Source organism: Heterocephalus glaber, unplaced genomic scaffold (assembly GCF_053883595.1).
Source record: "Heterocephalus glaber isolate CG9 unplaced genomic scaffold, H.glaber_assembly_v1.0 deba00001504, whole genome shotgun sequence".
NCBI lineage: Eukaryota > Metazoa > Chordata > Mammalia > Rodentia > Bathyergidae > Heterocephalus > Heterocephalus glaber.
The window spans coordinates 72,755,990-72,772,587 of NW_028258324.1; the positions used below are offsets into that span (position 1 = coordinate 72,755,990).

At 49.7% G+C, this 16,598-nt stretch overlaps 1 pseudogene; it reads left to right on the forward strand.

The window, feature by feature from the left end:
- Window positions 1-9,778: 9,778 nt before the first annotated feature.
- On the forward strand, window positions 9,779-10,577 carry LOC101721519 (mitochondrial inner membrane subdomain organizer 1 pseudogene; annotated as a pseudogene).
- Window positions 10,578-16,598: the final 6,021 nt, after the last annotated feature.

Consider the following 16,598-nt stretch of genomic DNA (forward strand, 5'->3'; position numbering starts at 1 on the left):
CGGCAGGGGGAGGACAGTGGAGCTGCGGAGAGGCCAGGGTCACAGTCCCGCTGGGCCCCTGGTCCTGCCCACCGGCCAGACTCTTGGCTCATAGCTTTCTCTACCCCACGGGGGCCTTGTGGGAATGGAGCTGCTGGCTGAGGTCCCTGTGGCTCTGAGTCTGGGGCAGGATGTGTCTGAGCCCGGCCTAGGGACACACCTCTGTCCTTCCCAGAGGACAGGCAGCCTCCTCTGGCCTCACTTTATGTCTTTCTTTCTAGGGCAGCCAGGTCTGAAGGCAGTTTTCCCGAGACATTTTTCCTTCTAGGTTCCTTCCTTGCCCTTCCCTGGGGCAAGTGCTGGTGGCAATTCTGGTGTCGCTCTCTCTCCAGAAGAATGAATTCTAGAATGAATTCTCCCGCTCCACCTCAGCTCCCTCCTCTGGGGAGAAGTGAGGGCCCCACCCGGTGTGGTCTGTGGCCTCCTCATGCATAGTCACCTGGTGGAAGTCTCTGTGTGAGACTGGAAATGAAAACAGGCACTAGCACTGATTTACAGGCAAAAACTTTAACTGGAGACTAAGAGCAAATGAGAAGGGGTTTTAGAAGAACAGCCAAAGGGGCACAGCCCTGATGGGGATCGGCTGGCTGCTGAAGGCCCAGCATTTAAGGGGCTCTGGAGAGGGTCAGGGCCTGGTTGGCCATTTTCTCAGGCCTGGTTTCACAGCTCCAGGGAAATTCTTAGGCTCCCATGAGATGGGGTCCTGCTCATGGGGGGCTCATGGGGGGCCAGTCTCAGTTCCACACAGGCTCTTGAGGAAATCCAGGTGATGCAGGTTTATAGCAATGGCTGGACACTCATGGGCACACATTCCAGGGTTAAAACTGGTAGCTGAATGTTCCTGTATAACTCTCATCTTGGTTCCTTAGTCAAGGAGGAGGATGAGATAGGTCAGGCAAATTTAGGGTCCATAAAGCACGTATGGCCAGTTTCTGACAGACACTTCCTAAACGGTGAGCCCCCATACCTGGAAAGCGAGAAGGGATCCCAGTCAAATTTGGGTTTGTTTTTTTTTGGTACCAGGGATTAAACTCGAGACCTTGTGTTTTGTGGGACTGCATAACTCTGTAATCATAAAACTCCCCTAGCCCCAACTGTGATTGAATGTGAGTAAATAGATAAAGATGCTGTTAGCTCCCGGACACTAGATAAGATCTGTATCAGCCATAAGGTCCCAAAGTAAATTACTCTGCTCTTTGTTTGAAAACTGATGTTTATAGAACAATCTACAAACATCTGCTGACCATCAATATGTGTCAGCTGACCACTAACCTTTGTTCCTCTTCTGTAAATTACACCTGTTAACTTCCCCCGCAACCCCCTATAAAAGAGTGCAACCCCCTATAAAAGAGCCTCGGACTCTGGGCTAGTCGCCTCTCTGAGCTGCTTTGCTTTGGGAGTGCTGTCTGGCCAGACTAAGGTCTGCTTCACTTTCCAACTTGTCTGGTGTGTTCCTTCCCGGGTGTTCTTCGCTGCAGTCAGCTCCTTGGAGCATTTGGTAAGGCCTTTGGTCTTACATTCTGGAGGCACCGCTGGGATCCCCGGGTGTGCTCCACTCCAGCTCCTCGGAGCATTTGGTAAGGCCCTTGGTCTTACAGTTTGTGAGGCAGGCACTGGAACCACTGAGCTAAATCCCTGGGCCTTCGAGCCAAGTTTTAAGGTAATAAGGAGACTGATAAGCCAGGCGTGGTGCTGCACGTCTGTGATGCTAGTGCTTGGGAGGCTGAGGCAGGAGGTGAGTTTGAGACCAGCCTGGGCTACTAGTGAGTTCAAGGCCAGGCTGAATTACAGAGCCAGACCCTGTGTCAAAAGCAAACACACAAACAAGACACACAAAAGGTGGAAATGCCAAGCTTTGTCCTGCCTTAGTTACCCATTTCGTGTCTGTGGGATCAAGTCAAGAGTTTAGCAAAACTCCTTCTGTGTCCTTGACTTCCTCAGAAGAAAACACAAATCCTGTCTGTAAAGAGTAATGGGCGAAGGGCCCAGGAGCCTGTTGGTCCGCTGCTTCTCTGTGCTGATCCTGGCAGATGGATTATTTTATTTATTTCGCTCCTAGAGACACAGTGGTGAGAGCACCCTGGCCTTCAGAGAGCGCCTGGTTTTTGAGGTTGGTGAGATTGCTGGGGATGAAGACTACACACTTTTGTGGGGATCGGTCCCAGGTTAAGGCCAGGAGTGCATCGGCCCTGTGTCCCTGGATGTCTCAGAAGCCCCATCCCAGCTCAGCCTGAACAATGATGGAGGCATGGAGGACTTGATTTCTAGGACAGGTGGCTGGCAGTGGCAAGTAGCTGACCAAGAATCTCCTGACCCACAGCTCCCGGGAGGAGTGTTGGCAGGCAGGACGTCAGCCCTGTGCGGGCCCAGAAGCTGCTCCTGGGACTGGGGGCCCGAGCGCAGGGCCGGCTGCAGGGAAAGGGTTTGGCCCGAGGGCTGGGGCACATCCAGACACCCACTCTGGTGAGGCGGGCTGCACCCTGGGCTTCCTGCTGCCAGCTTCCCTGTTCTCCAAAGCAGGCTGACCTGAGCCAGGACTCACTCAGCAACGGGGGAGGAAGGAGGGTGCTGGCCCCCCACCAGGAGGTGCTCCTGCAGCTGGAGGGGCTGGGTATTTACCAAGAGGCAAACGGCAAACAGGCTGGCCAGGAGGGGCATTGCTCTGGCAGGTGTCATATCCTGTGACCTTTCTCTTCAGCACCAAGCTGACCTCTTTGTGTTGGGGCGGTGGGGGAGTGGCGGCCAGGGGAGACTGCTGATTGTGCCGCTTGACTGCACCTCCTTGGCTTCTTCCTCCTGAGGGAACGCCAGTGATTCTGCTTCAGCAACCACAGCTAATTTGCATCCAGGCCAATCTGTCGGCTCCTCGCGTCTCGTGTTCCCGGCTCCCATCCGATCTGGCACATTGTCGTTCTTGGACACCTGTGGACAAGGCCCAGTGGCCTGTAAAATGAAAATAATGGATGAGCATCGTGCAAAACTGCACAGGAGCCCTTCCAGGCCTGTGACTGTGCCCGTTGTCCTGGAAGCCGGGACATAAATGCCCTCTGTTTCCCACCGTGTGGGCATCCATCTATCACAAGGTTTAGTTGTGAAACTGCTACAGGCAGGAAGTGCACGCTGCAGAGAAAGATCCTAGTGGCCCTCTGAGCCATACACCAAACAAGGCAGGCAGGAGGAGGTCCCTGAACAGCTAGGCTCTGATCACAAGGCAGCTCCTGCTTTCTCAGATACTGCCCCCCGGCTCTCCAAAATGGTTGTGCCAACTGTCATGCAGGTTAGTGAATTTTTAAACCGAGGTCAGCTGTCCCAGGACCACGGGTGTCTAGACAGTAAGGCCTTGGCCCAGGACACCGAAGCCCACACAGCCCAGCTGGTAACAAAAGGAAAAAATCCCAGCCGCAAACACTTCCTCCTTGGCGAGCAGCACCAAGGAGTGACCCGGGCAGGGCAGCAGGGTGCAGGGAGGAGGTGGCCATGTGGGTGTCGCTTGGGTGCCCCTGAGGATGGCGTGGGGAAGGGGGAGCCAGCAGCAGGCGGGGCCAGGGTGGGCACTGGGCCAGGGTGTGGCTGGGCGGCAGTGCCCACCAGCAGGGCCAGAGGGCAGATGTGCCCCACTGTCCCTGGTGCTCTCCTTCACGCCTCAGCCCCGCCGTCAGCTGGCAAGGGCCATCACGGGCTGTTCCTGGCCAGAGCCCGCGTGTGCAGTGTGTGCTTTCCCAGGCTTCTTGCCTCCCTTAGGCTCACGTCGGGCCTAGTGAGTTCCTTTGTTCTCTGGCACCCGTGGCAATGGTGAGTGGGCTGTGAGTTACGAGCAAACAGTGTCGGAAACTGCACACACCCTTCCCAGGCTCATGAATGAGCCCATTGTCCCCAAAGCCGGGACATCAATTTCCTGCTGTTTCCCACACGCAGAAGCCACCTTGTGGCCACTGATCAGTCACAAGTTTCTCTGTGAAGTCCCAGCGGCCAGTTTAGCATCAGCGTGGACCATGCAGAGAAAAATCCCGGCCCCCTGAGTCCATGGGCGAGGAAGGAATCGGCCACCAAGCAGGGCAGGTGGGAGACAGGTCTCTGTGCCAAAGGCTCCCATGGAAAGTTGGCTACAGATGCTGCAGCCATAGGCACCATGGAGGGGTGCCAGTGAGGTCAGGGCCTGGCGGGGAGGGTCTGCAGGAAAAGTGGGTCCAGACTTCCCAAGAGTGTGCGTGTCTGTCTGTGCCATGGCACAGAGTGCTCTGCGACCCAAGTGGGACCCAGCATTTCCATAAATGGCATCTGCATTGTCCTAGGGAGGAAATGGACCTGTGGGCCGAAACGCTTCAGATCTCTCCTTTGGACTCTGCAGGGCTGGTGCCACTTGGAGGGACAGTGGGCCAGGTACCTGCTGCCTCTTGGGCCTCCTGGATGTCCAGGATCACCAGCCTCACCATGTCCAGAGTGGACTTCTGGTCAACCTCCTCTCTAATCTGTTTTATCCAAGCTTCCCTGTTTCAGTCGGTGTCTAAGCCACTTGCTGTGGTGGCACCCTGTACCCCACTTCTCCATGCCACACAGTCCCCTGTCACGGGAGCAAAGCCCATGGCCTCTACCTTTAACACATGTCTAAGGTTCAACCTGTCCGGCTTCTCCACGGCCACAGCTAGGCCTGGGGACCTCCTCTCTCTCCTGGACTATGGCTGCAGCCCTACAGTTGCAGGCTGCCCCCTTGGTCCATTCTTGGTCTCTGTGTCACCTCTGCAGAGTGAAGCCGACATCCTCTGGGTGTCCACAGCCTCCCCTCGGCCCTGTGCTCCTGCACTTACCGGACTCCGGACAGGGTTGCGGCCCTCTGTTTCTCTTCTGTGGTCACTGGCCTCTCATGTCCTATGGTGGGAGCCACTGGCTTGGCACCTGTTGCCCTTGGTGGCAGGGACCACGTCTGGCTCACATAGGTGGCTCCAGCACCTGATGATGCCCTGGCTCAGAGCAAATGCTCCACAAGGGTGTTTCCGTCTGAGGGAGCCCCCTCCTCAGACACGGAGTCGGGGTGGGTGGCAGAGACCCCCTTTCTAAAATGGCAGTAGAGGTCATGTTCAGCTCCCATGGTGGTTTTCTTTTTTTTTTTTGCTCAAGTTATTTCACAGGAGCAACCTCAAGCCAAAATATTTCCAAATATCCTGGAAATTGCTTACTTTCCTGATGCTTTCTTCCGTTTCCAAATAGCTGCAGGTTCTGCTTCATCTCCCAGGTACCCTGGCTTTCCCCAACCCCAGGTTCCTCTTTCTTCCAGTTGCCTCTGTCCCAGGCCTCATGTTGGCCCTCTGGCCGCCATGTTGCCCCTGTGCTGCTTCCTCTCAGGCTGCACCTTCCCGGATGATGGGGAGGGCTGGCCTCACCTCTCCTGCCATCCTGCTGCGCCTGCTGATAGGCTGGGGGAGGCTAAGCTTGTCACCTGCCACAGTCACCAGCCCAGTGACTTCCAGATCCGGGCATAGTGCCCAAGTGGTTGCATGGGTTCAAGGAAAAAAGCAGGGCAGTGAGAGAGGCAGAGAGCTGAGGGCCAGGGAGAGGTCTAGAGTTTGGGAAAGAGGCGAGGCTGAAAAGTAAAAAGAAGGTGGGTGTGGTGGCACATGCCTGTTGTCTTAGCATTCTGGGAGGCTGAGGCAGGAGGCTTGAGGCAGGAGCCCAGCCTAGGCAGTTGGTGATTTAATTGGTGACTCTGTCTCAATATAAAAATATAAAAAGGCTGCAGTCATAACTCAGTGGGAAGGTTCTGGGTCCAATTCCTAGAACTGGAAAAGAGAGAGAGAGGGAGAGGGACAGAGAAAGGGAGAGAGAGCGCCTTGCAAAGTCACAGATAACAGGACAGAATGTGGCTATGGGGAGGCAGGCTGGGGACCAGAGCGCATGGGTCACAGGGCAGGTGTCTGGAGTCAGGAGCTGCAAACCCTGCTGGGCTCAGCTTCCAGAGGAGCCTGGGGAAAGTAGCCCCCTTCCTCCATCCTCCGTGTGGCCTTGCTTTAGTCCGTGTCATCTGCACACACCTGGTCCCGTGGGAAGCGGCTGTGCCTGGATCGGGCTCCCAGCAGGGCTCAGATGGCCTGGAGAAATAAGAAAGTGGCCTGGCTTGTGCCTGGCACCCCAGCTTTGCCCCCTGACCCATCCCTCTTCCCTCATCCTGAGGACGCCGGAGCAGCAGCCCCGTGTGTGGGCGATGCTGGAAGCATGGTATCAGCTCACATCACGGAATCCTAAGTTTCATGAGAAAAGTACTTTTAATCCTGTGATTTTCACACAGGGAAACAGAAGCCCAGACAGGCTGAATGCTGTGCCTACAGCTGGGAACGGGAAAGGGGTAGAGCTGGGGCCAAGCTCCCAGGCCTTGGATTTTAACCACTCAGGTCACGGTCCCTGAGTTTCCTGCTTAGAAGAGGAGGCCCTGGGCCCCGGCAGGGAGACTGGTGGCTCTGAGGAATCCTTAAAGGACCCTGTGAGCCACAAGGGACAGATGGACCCAGCAAGCAGGATGTGGGCAGAAGACAGAGCAGTCTTCAAAGAAGAGGACTCCTGTGCTGGAGGTGGCTCGGGGTAGGGCACACACTCAGCCTGCACCAGGGCCTGGGTTCCAGCCCCAGCCTGAGGGGAGGGGGTTCCAAATATGCATTTGTGATTTGTGCATTTGTTATAATATGTAGGACATGTAGACATACGTGTGCTATATTTCAATAAAATTTCATTTTTAGGGTCCAAATGTTGCCGTATTACAGACTGAATATCTCTTATCTCTATTGCTGTCTATATATATTCAGAAATGTAAGATCAGCTTGGCATTTAGAAATAAATATTTGCAATTCATTAGGAAAGAGAAAAGTCAAATGATTATTTTATTTATTTATTTATTTATTTATTTATTTATTAGGTACTGGGGATCGAACTCGGGTCCTTGTACTTGTGCAGCAGGCGGCGAAACCACTGAGCTAAATCCCCGGCCCTCAAATGATTATTTTAATAGTCTGGAATTCAATATTCATTGTGTTTTAAACTACTTGTGTTATGTACATGGACCAATTCCTCAGGATTAAATATAATCGTTACATATTGCAAACATGTACTAATAAAAATAAAAATTAAGAAACCCTGAAAAACACTAAGTATCAAGGACCTTTTTAATTATAGAAGTCGGCAAGCCTATAAAAAGCCTGCAGTAAGCAGGTACCATATGTAGTGCAGGAAATGTGGAAAGCTTTCTTCTGGATTCAGAAATGAGATCCAGATGCCATTATCCCCACATCTGGTCAGTGTTGTACTGCAAAGTTCCTTCTAGTGCAAAATCAATGGAAAGAAAATAATCAGGCTGCTTACTGTGTTCATGGAAATTCCCAAGTAATTAGAATTTATCAGTGAATGGTACAAGGTGGGCAACATATGGATATTATGAAAATAGGCTGTGTTGCTAATGTTATCAGCTATTACAAAATAAAATAATAATCGGAAAATTAAAAAAGGATGATTGCACAAACAAGGCTGAATGAGAGGACTCTGACATAAAAAGACTCATCTTGTATTATGCCATTTGCATAAAAGTCAAAGCTAGACAACACTAAAGGATGTGTTAGAAGTCAGGAAGCAGCTAGCTTTGGGGTGGGGAGCTGTGGGGAGGGGGTGTTGGGAGCCTTCTGGGTGTGTGTAAGATTTCCTTTCTTGACCTTGGTCTTGGGTACATGAGTGCTCTCTTTGGAATGACTTGCGCAATCATACATTTAAGTTTTTATATTTTTCTTTAAAATATTTTTATTTTAGTGTAATGCATGTAGATATGAATAAAGAAAATATAAAAGTGGTTCTATGAAAAAATAATTTTTCATAACAAAATTATTAAAGAAGAACAATGGTAAATATACTGTGTATCATGATCTTAAAAGAATATATATATTTTCTTTCTTTTTGGTACTAGGAATCAAACTCAGGACCTTGCACTTGTGAGACAGGTGCAGTGCCACTGAGCTAAATCCCTGGCCCAAGAATATACACATTTTCATTTGCTAATCTATCTCTCAACTCCTTTACTAATAATACTATACGTTTTTTACATAAAATATTTTGATTATTAACAAAATATCTCACACTTGGTACAATTTTGAACAATTTCTTCCTATTTCACAATATCTACTATTGTTTTTGGTCCTTATTTACACTTTAAGTTTCTCACACCAGATAGACAATGTGATATTTACACATGTGTATTCGATTTATTTCACTGGGGTCGGAGATTTAGCTCAGTGGTTCTGCTGCCTGCCTCACAAGTGCAACCGAGTTCAATCCCCAGTACCAAAAAAACACAAAACAACTCAATAAATGATTTATTTCACTGAAGAGTATGGTTTCAAGGTGCATCCATTTACCTAGAAATGTCTCTAGCTTATCCTTCTTTATGACTAAATAGTACTCTATTGTATTAAAAAACACGTCTTCTTTATCCATTCATCAGTTGATGGGCATTTGGGCTGTTTCCAATATTTAGCTATTCAAAACCATGCCACCATAAACATGGGCGTACATATATCGCTGTGGTGTGATGGTTTTAATTCTTTTGGGAAGATACTCAGAAGGGGAATAGCTGGGTCAAATGGAACCTCTAATTCTACATTTTCTTTTTTTTTTTTTTTTTTGGTACTGAGGATTGAACTCGGGACCTTGTGCTTGCGAGGCAGGTGGCGAAACCACTGAGCTAAATCCCCAGCCCTAATCCTACATTTTCTATATGAGAGTTTTTCTTTAAGATTACATGTCCAGCGTGAGTTAGGGGATCTCTCAACGGTCAGTGGGGTGTGGCCAGATCGCAATGGTCATGTGGCTCTCAGCAAGGAGAGAGCCATGTGCGTGTGTGTGTGCGTGTGTGCGCGTGTGTTTGTGTGTGTGTTATGGGGCAAGCAGAAGGAAGTGACTGATATCTTTGGGGTTTTCTCCAAAGAGTAATGGGGTACTCTATTTTTGTAACATAGAGGCCTCAAAATGAGTGGGACAGTATTTCTTCTACGTTTTAGAAGAGATGGTGTAAAATTGGTGATAATTCTTCAAATATTAGGTAGGCTTCAACAGTGAGAGCAACTGAGTCTGGAGATTTAAAAATATTTTTAAAATTGTGATTTTATTTCTTCAGGTTATAAGGCTACTCGAGTAATTCATCCCATGTGAGTGGGTTGTGATAGTTCTTTCAGCCTAGTTCATGCCAGGTACCAAGATGATGTGTGTAGAGACATTTAAACAGCTTGAACTGTACTTTCGGGATCTGCAAAGATAGCTCTTGTTTCACTCCTGATATTAGTAATTTCTCTCTTTGTTCTTCAGTCTTGCTGAGGTTTTGAAGATTTTATTTATCTGTTCAAAGGCCTAGGTCTTCCCCCTCTTCAACTTCATTGATTCCTGCTCTTATTTTTACCGCTTGCTTTCTTTCTTTTGCTTGGGTTTTAATTTGCTTTTCTCTTTCGCATTTCTTTACTTTTGACTTTTGTGTTTATTCGTACACGTTTGCAGTACCCGGTGCTCACTTTCCTGGTGGGGAGTTGCTACATGTGCATAAAACAACTTGATTCCTTTTTGCCCCCACCCTGCTCCCCCGTGCACCTCGTCCTGCCCCCTTCCCATTTGCTAAAGCCCTGGTCGTGGTGGCAGTTTAGACGTGGATGTGAAACTCGTCCTCCGTTAAGATAAGCAGTTAGTGGCGCGAGCTCTTGGGAAGCCTGCAGCGTGACGGGGCGGCCCCCAGTGTGGTGGCGTGGGTCTCGGGGCGGGGGGGGGGGCGGACGATCACTTGCCCCTCATCCAGAACATCAGCACTGGGATGGCCATGGCTGGAATAATGTTATTTCTAAGAAGTGTTCGACTGACATCAACATTTATAAGATCTTCAGATAATCCAGCAGAATTTATAAGGAAGAATGTTAAATTACAAGGACGATTACGCCGGATAACTGAGAATCGTTTAGAAATTGAACGTATTCCCACCGCTTTACCTGTTACATCTTCATGGAGAAAAGAGCCATGCGGTGTTTTGCTGGTTAAACTGGCTGGAGTAGAACTCACCGAAGCTGGGAAGGTATGGATACAAAAAGAGCTCAGAGCTTCCCCAGTACTATGGTTCCAACTTATTGGAAAGGAGAATTCAGTGCTCTTTTGCTACCTTTTAGTAAGGGTGGATATTTTAGCGTGAATCTGAATGAAGAAATTTTGTGAAGAGGCCTGGGCAAAACTGTTCTTGTTAAAGGGCTGAATTATAATTCCAAAACTTACTGGAAAATTCACAGAAAATCACTTGAAGCTGAATTAACAGCTATAAAAAAAAGGAGACGGACTATGGAAGGAAGAATCTGAAAAAGAAAGTTATTTGGAAAAATTCAAAGACTCCTGGAAAGAAATATGGAAAAAAAGAAAGTTATTTAAAAGCAACTGGATGGCTGAGGATTTAGCTCAGTGGTTCTGCTACTTGCCCCGCAAGCGGAAAGACCTGAGTTCAATCCCTGGTACCAAAAATTAAAAATAAAAATAAAAAAATAAAAGCAACTGGATCAGATTTCAACATGAAAAAAGGAAATTATTACGACAAATTGAGAACTTTTGAAACATGGAAAGACAACATGAGTGACTACTCCTTAATACCGAAATTCAGAGAACTCATGAGTCACTTACACTTTTGTAGGAAAGAGTGATATATCCAAGAGGTCTAGAGGTGACTCCTCTGAAGAGTAAAATACATAAACATTCGGACATTTTTCACTGAGCCTGCATGGAAATTTCCATAAATGATTGAAGTTGAATTCTAATGGTATTTAAACATTAAAAAGATTAAGATTAGTGTAATATCAGAAGTAATTTAAATAAATGAGTAATGGTTGATGTAATATGCTTTTAGGAACAATGAAGTACTACAAAAAGTTACCAGAACTAGACTTGGTGGTATAGGCCTGTAATCCAAGCACTCTGAGGGGCTGAGGCAGGAGGAGCAAAGTTAGATCCCAGCCTGGGCAATTTAAAGATTTAGTGAGACACTCTCAAAATTTTAAAAAAGACTGGGACTGTAGCTTAGTGTGAAGGCCCTGGGTTCAGTCCTCAGTGCTGCTCCCTCCCATCATCAGGCTGTATATATGTTGTAGTACCATTGTTTGAAGAGAAAATCCAAGCATTGGCCATTGCGTTACATTAGGTTGAGCAGCTGAATTTAATTTCTGTTCAAAGAGATCTTTTCCATCTTTATCTACTCTCATTATTTATATAATAAAGGAATTACTTATAAAAAAGCTAAGCATTTAGTGCTCTAAACTTCCTGCTAAGCACTGTTTTAACAGAATCCCACAGGGCTGGGGATTTAGCTCAGTGGTTCCAGCACCTGCCTCAAAAGCACAGGGTCCCGAGTTCCATCCCCTGTACCAAAAAAAAAAAAAAGCAGCAGAATCCCACAGTTTCTGATTTACAGTATTTTCTTTCTCATTAAGAATGAATTAAATGTTTCAATGAATTAAGAAATGTTTTCCCTGAGACTTCCTCTCTGACCTGTAGATGATTTAGAAGTGCGATGTTTAGTTCTTAAATCTTTGGAAAATTTCCTGTTATCTGTTACTAAAGTCTAGTTTAATTTCATTTTGATCGAGAAGATGCTTTGTATGGTTTCAATATGCACAAGTTGCTCAGGTTTGTTTTATGTCCCTGTGTGCTGTATCTTGGCAGTTGTTCTGTGGGAATCTGAAGAGCTTTTGTCAGGTGGACATCCTGTAAATATTGTTTAGATCCTATTGGTTGATGATGGTGAATTCTTCAACCTTGGTTTTTATTTTGTTATCTCTTTGTATCAATTATTGTTAGAGGGTTGGAAGTCTTCAAGTATAACTGTGGACCTGTTTTCCTTCAGTTCTACCATGCTTCCTTCATATATCTGCAATTCTGATTTTTTTTTTTGCAGTACTGGGGATCGAACTCAGGACCTTGCACTTGCGAGGCAGGCATGGTGCCACTGAACTACATCCCCAGCCCTGCAATTCTGATTTTTGGTAAATGCACATTCAGGATCGTTATGATTTCTTGGTGTATTGACATTTTTCTCATTAGGTACCAGCCCTCCTTGCCTCTAATACTTTCTTTGCTCTGAATTTCACTTTATCTATTTTCAATGTTGTTGCCTCTGCTTTCTGTTCTTGATGTTTACTCTCCATATATTTTTCCATCTTTTTGCTTTCAAGCTACCTGTATTGTTATTTATTTTAGTGAGTTTCTTGTGGCAGCTTCGAGCTGGTTTGTTTTCTAATCTACTCTTCCAATCCAGGTCTTTTAATTGGAGTAGACTATTTGCCTTTTGTGTAATTTTTGTTGTGTTGGTGATAAATCTGCCATTTTATTATCTATTTATGTTCCCTCTGCTTTTATATTTTACTGTTGTTTTTTTTTCTTGCGGTCCTCTGAGTCACACATTTTTTTAGAATTCCATTTTGATCCCTCTTCAGTGGTTTTGAAGATCTAGCTTCACATAGGTTACTTACTGGTTGCTGTAGCATCACTCTGTAGGTGCACAATTTACTCCAACCTAGTGGTGTGATATAATGAGTAATCATTCCTGAAGATACCCATGCCCAATTCCCAGAACCTGTTAATATGTTACCTTGAAAGACGAAAGGGACCTTACAGATGCGATAAAGTTAAAGATCTTGAGATGGGGAGATTATTCTGGATGATCCCAGGGCCCCCAACAGTGTTACAGTGGTCTTCATAAGAGGGTCAGAGTGTGAAGAGAGACACAAGGGTAGAAACAGAGATGGGGATGGCATGGGACCAAGTTCCAAAGAGTGTGGTTGGCGTCTAGAAGCTGGAGAGGGGAGGGGATTGCTTCCCCCGGAACCTGGAAGGGACACAACCCCGTCTGCTCCCTGTGCAACGAGGCTGAGTTTGAAACCCTGACCTGTAGAACTTAGGTGATACATTTTTGTCATTTGAAGATGCTGTATCTATAACCTCCAGGAATGTAATCTGTGCTTAGCCGGAGGAACAGAGGGAGCTTGCTGTCTCCATCTTGGCGCAGAACTGGAAGGTGGGTGGGTGGCTTCAGGGCCAGGTGGGACTTCTGGTTGGGCTGCTCCAGGCCGCGGTGGGTACTTGTTTTCACAGTGGCGCAGGGGAGAGCAGTTTTCAGCATACAGCTGACACCCCAAAAGAGGGAGGAGAAGCAGATTCCCTAGGACTGATCACAAGGAGAGAGGCAGGGCAAGGAAGATGCCTTGGGATTCCTGGGTGCACTGTGGTGGGGGACACAGAGGCAGGGAGAGTGGCCAGAAGCTGAGACAGGAGCCCAGGGCCAGCTATGGCCGAGGAATGGAAAGGAAGAGGTGGGCTCCAGACTAGGGGGAAGGGGGGATCGAGGGGGGGGCCCAGCTCAAGGCATGACCGAGAGACCAGGGTGCACTTGCCAGGAACCACCTGGAGAGACTGAGTCTGCCCCCACCCTGCCCGAGGGGAGCAAGGAAGAGGCCCAGGCAGGGGACGAGGGTCTAGAAAGGCAGAGGAGGATGTGGAGAAGGGCAAGAGGAACGGCAAGCAGAGAAGCTCTCTGATTGCTGAGTTTCCTTTACAAATGGGGTAACATTTGGCAATGTTGTTGGATCAGAGCCATTGCTCTCCTGAGCCTCCCAATCCTCTGCTTTCCAGAGCCCAAGTCCTCCTGACAGCACCTGCTCGGGAGGTCAGCGTGTTTGTTCTGGGAAGTAGAGTCCACGAGGGTCAACCAGATGGCTAAACTCGCAGTACCTTCCAAGCCTGACTCTCCTGGAAGTGAATACTGGGAGGGTGCGTGGGGGGCTTTGTGCAGCATTAAGCTTTGCTCAGTAGATTGAGAGAGAAGAGGGGGCGTTTTTTGTTCCAGCTGATGAGGTCTGGGGTCCTGCTCAGCTCTGCTGCTCCTGCTCCTCCCCAAGAAGGCCCCGCTGGCTGGGAGGTCTTCGCCAGGCACAGAAGGGAAACTGAGGCAGGTCCAGCTTGCCCGCCCCTGGGGCCGGGGCTTCTGCTACTCCCACATGCTGGTTTCTCTCTACTTCTGGGAAGAAGAGGAGGAGGAGAGTGCTGTTAATTGTAACCAAAAGATTTGAGAGGATCCTCAGCTTCTCAACCCTTGTCTTTCACACTCTGCTGGTCAGCCCTCAGTGAGGCCCTTGATGTGGGCCCTCGGGTGCAGGGACGGGTCAGGCATAGCCCTTCCTTCTGAGGTTCAGAGTCGGGTGGGAAAGGGGACAGGGCCAGCAGGTACAGTACTGTAGCAGAGGAGGCTCAGTCCTCTGTGGAAGGCATACTCCATACCTATAGGCAGGTGTGTTTAAGAGGAATGAGACAGCCAGGTGTGGCGGTGCACACCTATAATGCCAGCACTCTAGGAGGCTGAGGCAGGAGGATTGCAAATTTGAGACCCATCTAGGCAACTCAGTGCCTTAGTGAGACCCTGTCTCAAACTATGAAATAAAAAAATGGGTTGGGGATGTAGCTTGGTGTGAAGGTGCTGGGTTCAGTCTCCAGTATTGCAAAGGATAGAGGCGAGACAGGGAGCTAGGCAGGGAGAAGGAAGCTGGGAGAGGGACAAGGAGAGAGAGAGAGGAGGAGCAGAGATCGAGACAGAGTCAGAAGGGGAGGCGAAGCCCAGGAACGGTGAGACTCTGAAGCCTCGAGGAAGAGTGGGAGCCCTGTTTTGGCCTATGACAGGGCTCGTGAATGTGGACAGCGGCATGCACACTGAGAGCTGTGTGAGCATCCAACACCGGCTTCCGGCTCCACTCCCCCAGGACGTGGCTGCCACTTCTGCACATGGAGAAACTGAGGCTTAGACAAGTGGAGAGATTGCTCAGGTCTCTGGCGCTGAGTAGGGTGGAGTGGGCTCACAGCCAGGCATCCAACGCCGTCTCTGCTTCTCGCCAGGTCTGCAGACCTTCCCCTGCTCGGGTCCAGCGAGGCGATGAAGAGAGGGAGAGGAAGTCAATGGGGGCAGCCGGGAGCCCGAGGACTGGGCAGAGGGGCCCAGGAAGTGGAGGAATTTGCCTTCTTTGCTTCCATTCTCAGTGAAGGCTCCACCTGACTTTGTCTTTGACCTTGCAGGAAGCAGAAAGCAGGTGTGATGGGCAGCTCGCTCCCAGGCCAGAGTGCAGCCCCTTTGGAGGGGCAGCCCCGGCCCGCTGCTTTCTGTCTGGGGCTTTCCCAGGGCCTCGGATCCTTCTGGGAAGAAGTGGCGGTGGCTGGTGCCGGGCCCGCCCCCAGTGCCCTCTGGGCTGCCCTGGCTGACACCTTCCTTCTCAGAACCTGTCCCCTGGGCCTGGCCGTGTCTCCACAGATGAGATAACTGTGGGGCCACAGAGCTCAGATTTCTGCGGGGACTTGGGTGCCACCCTGGCCAGGAGCATGGAAATCTCAGCCCTGGGGGAGGAGCAGGAAACCCCAGAGTCTCCACCCTGGCGGGAGACCTGGGCGGAGCCCAGCAGGTCTGGGGAAGAACTGCCCCCGGAGGGTCTGTCGCTGCCCTGAGAGGGTCCTGGCCAGCCAGAGGGGTGGGCAGGGAAACAGGTGCCCTTTGTCTCTCGGAGCTTTGTGAATTGGGCAACATTTGGCAACCAGACACATTGGTTCACAAAGCCACTGTTTTCCACCTGTTGCTCTACAGCTGTGCTTCCTCCTGGTGGGGCCCCCACCCCTGCACCCACAGGAAATGCCCAGGGCCTTCAGCTCCCCTGGAGGGGCCAACGCAGGTCATGGGCATCCTCTGGAAATCAGTGTCTCTGGCGGGATCTCTGCGGACTCGGTGGTAGAGAAGCAGGGAGGTCTCCATCCACCTCTTCCTCCTCCTCGCCTGTCCTCTGCCCTTCTCTTCCAATCATCAGCAAAGGAATGATCAATACCAGGGCACCAAAAGCCCAAGGGATCACAGGGTGGGTTCCAAGGCCCGCCACTTGCCAGCTGAGTGCCTGAGGGTGCAGTGCTTTCCCTGTCCCTCATCTGGACACCTCAGGCCTGTGTCCTGGGGTGTGGAAGCACTGGAGCGTGCCTGGCTTACAGAGGGCCCATCCTTGCTGGTCTCTTTCCTGCTGAGATCCGTGGGGGCCAAGTTCACATCCAGCTCTCAGGGCTTGGCCCCGTGGGAGGGAAGAGCCCTGGCTGGAGGCCCCTGGGAGACTTGGGATGCATGGTTCTGTCTGTCTCTGTGACCACAGGGCACTCGGTTCACCTAGGAGAACCAGAATGATGACTGTCACTCCACAGCAGTGATCACAGACAGCTGTTTGGAGTTAAAAGTGCTGTCCCTATGCTGAGAATGTCTTGTCTTAGTGCTAGGGATGGCAGAACCGCGCATACAAGTGCTCGCCCACCCCACCTGGGCACCACGTGCCACCCACAGTGACAACGCAGGCCCAGCCGTGGGGCACAGTGGCTCTCCAGGGCACAGTGCCGAGTGGTGGCACTCGGTGACTTTTAGTGAAACCGTAGCCACCCACTCATTTCAGAGTACACCACTGGTTAACTTTCTACAGAATCCCTAAAAGTTTAACAAGTGGCTCTCTTCCAAG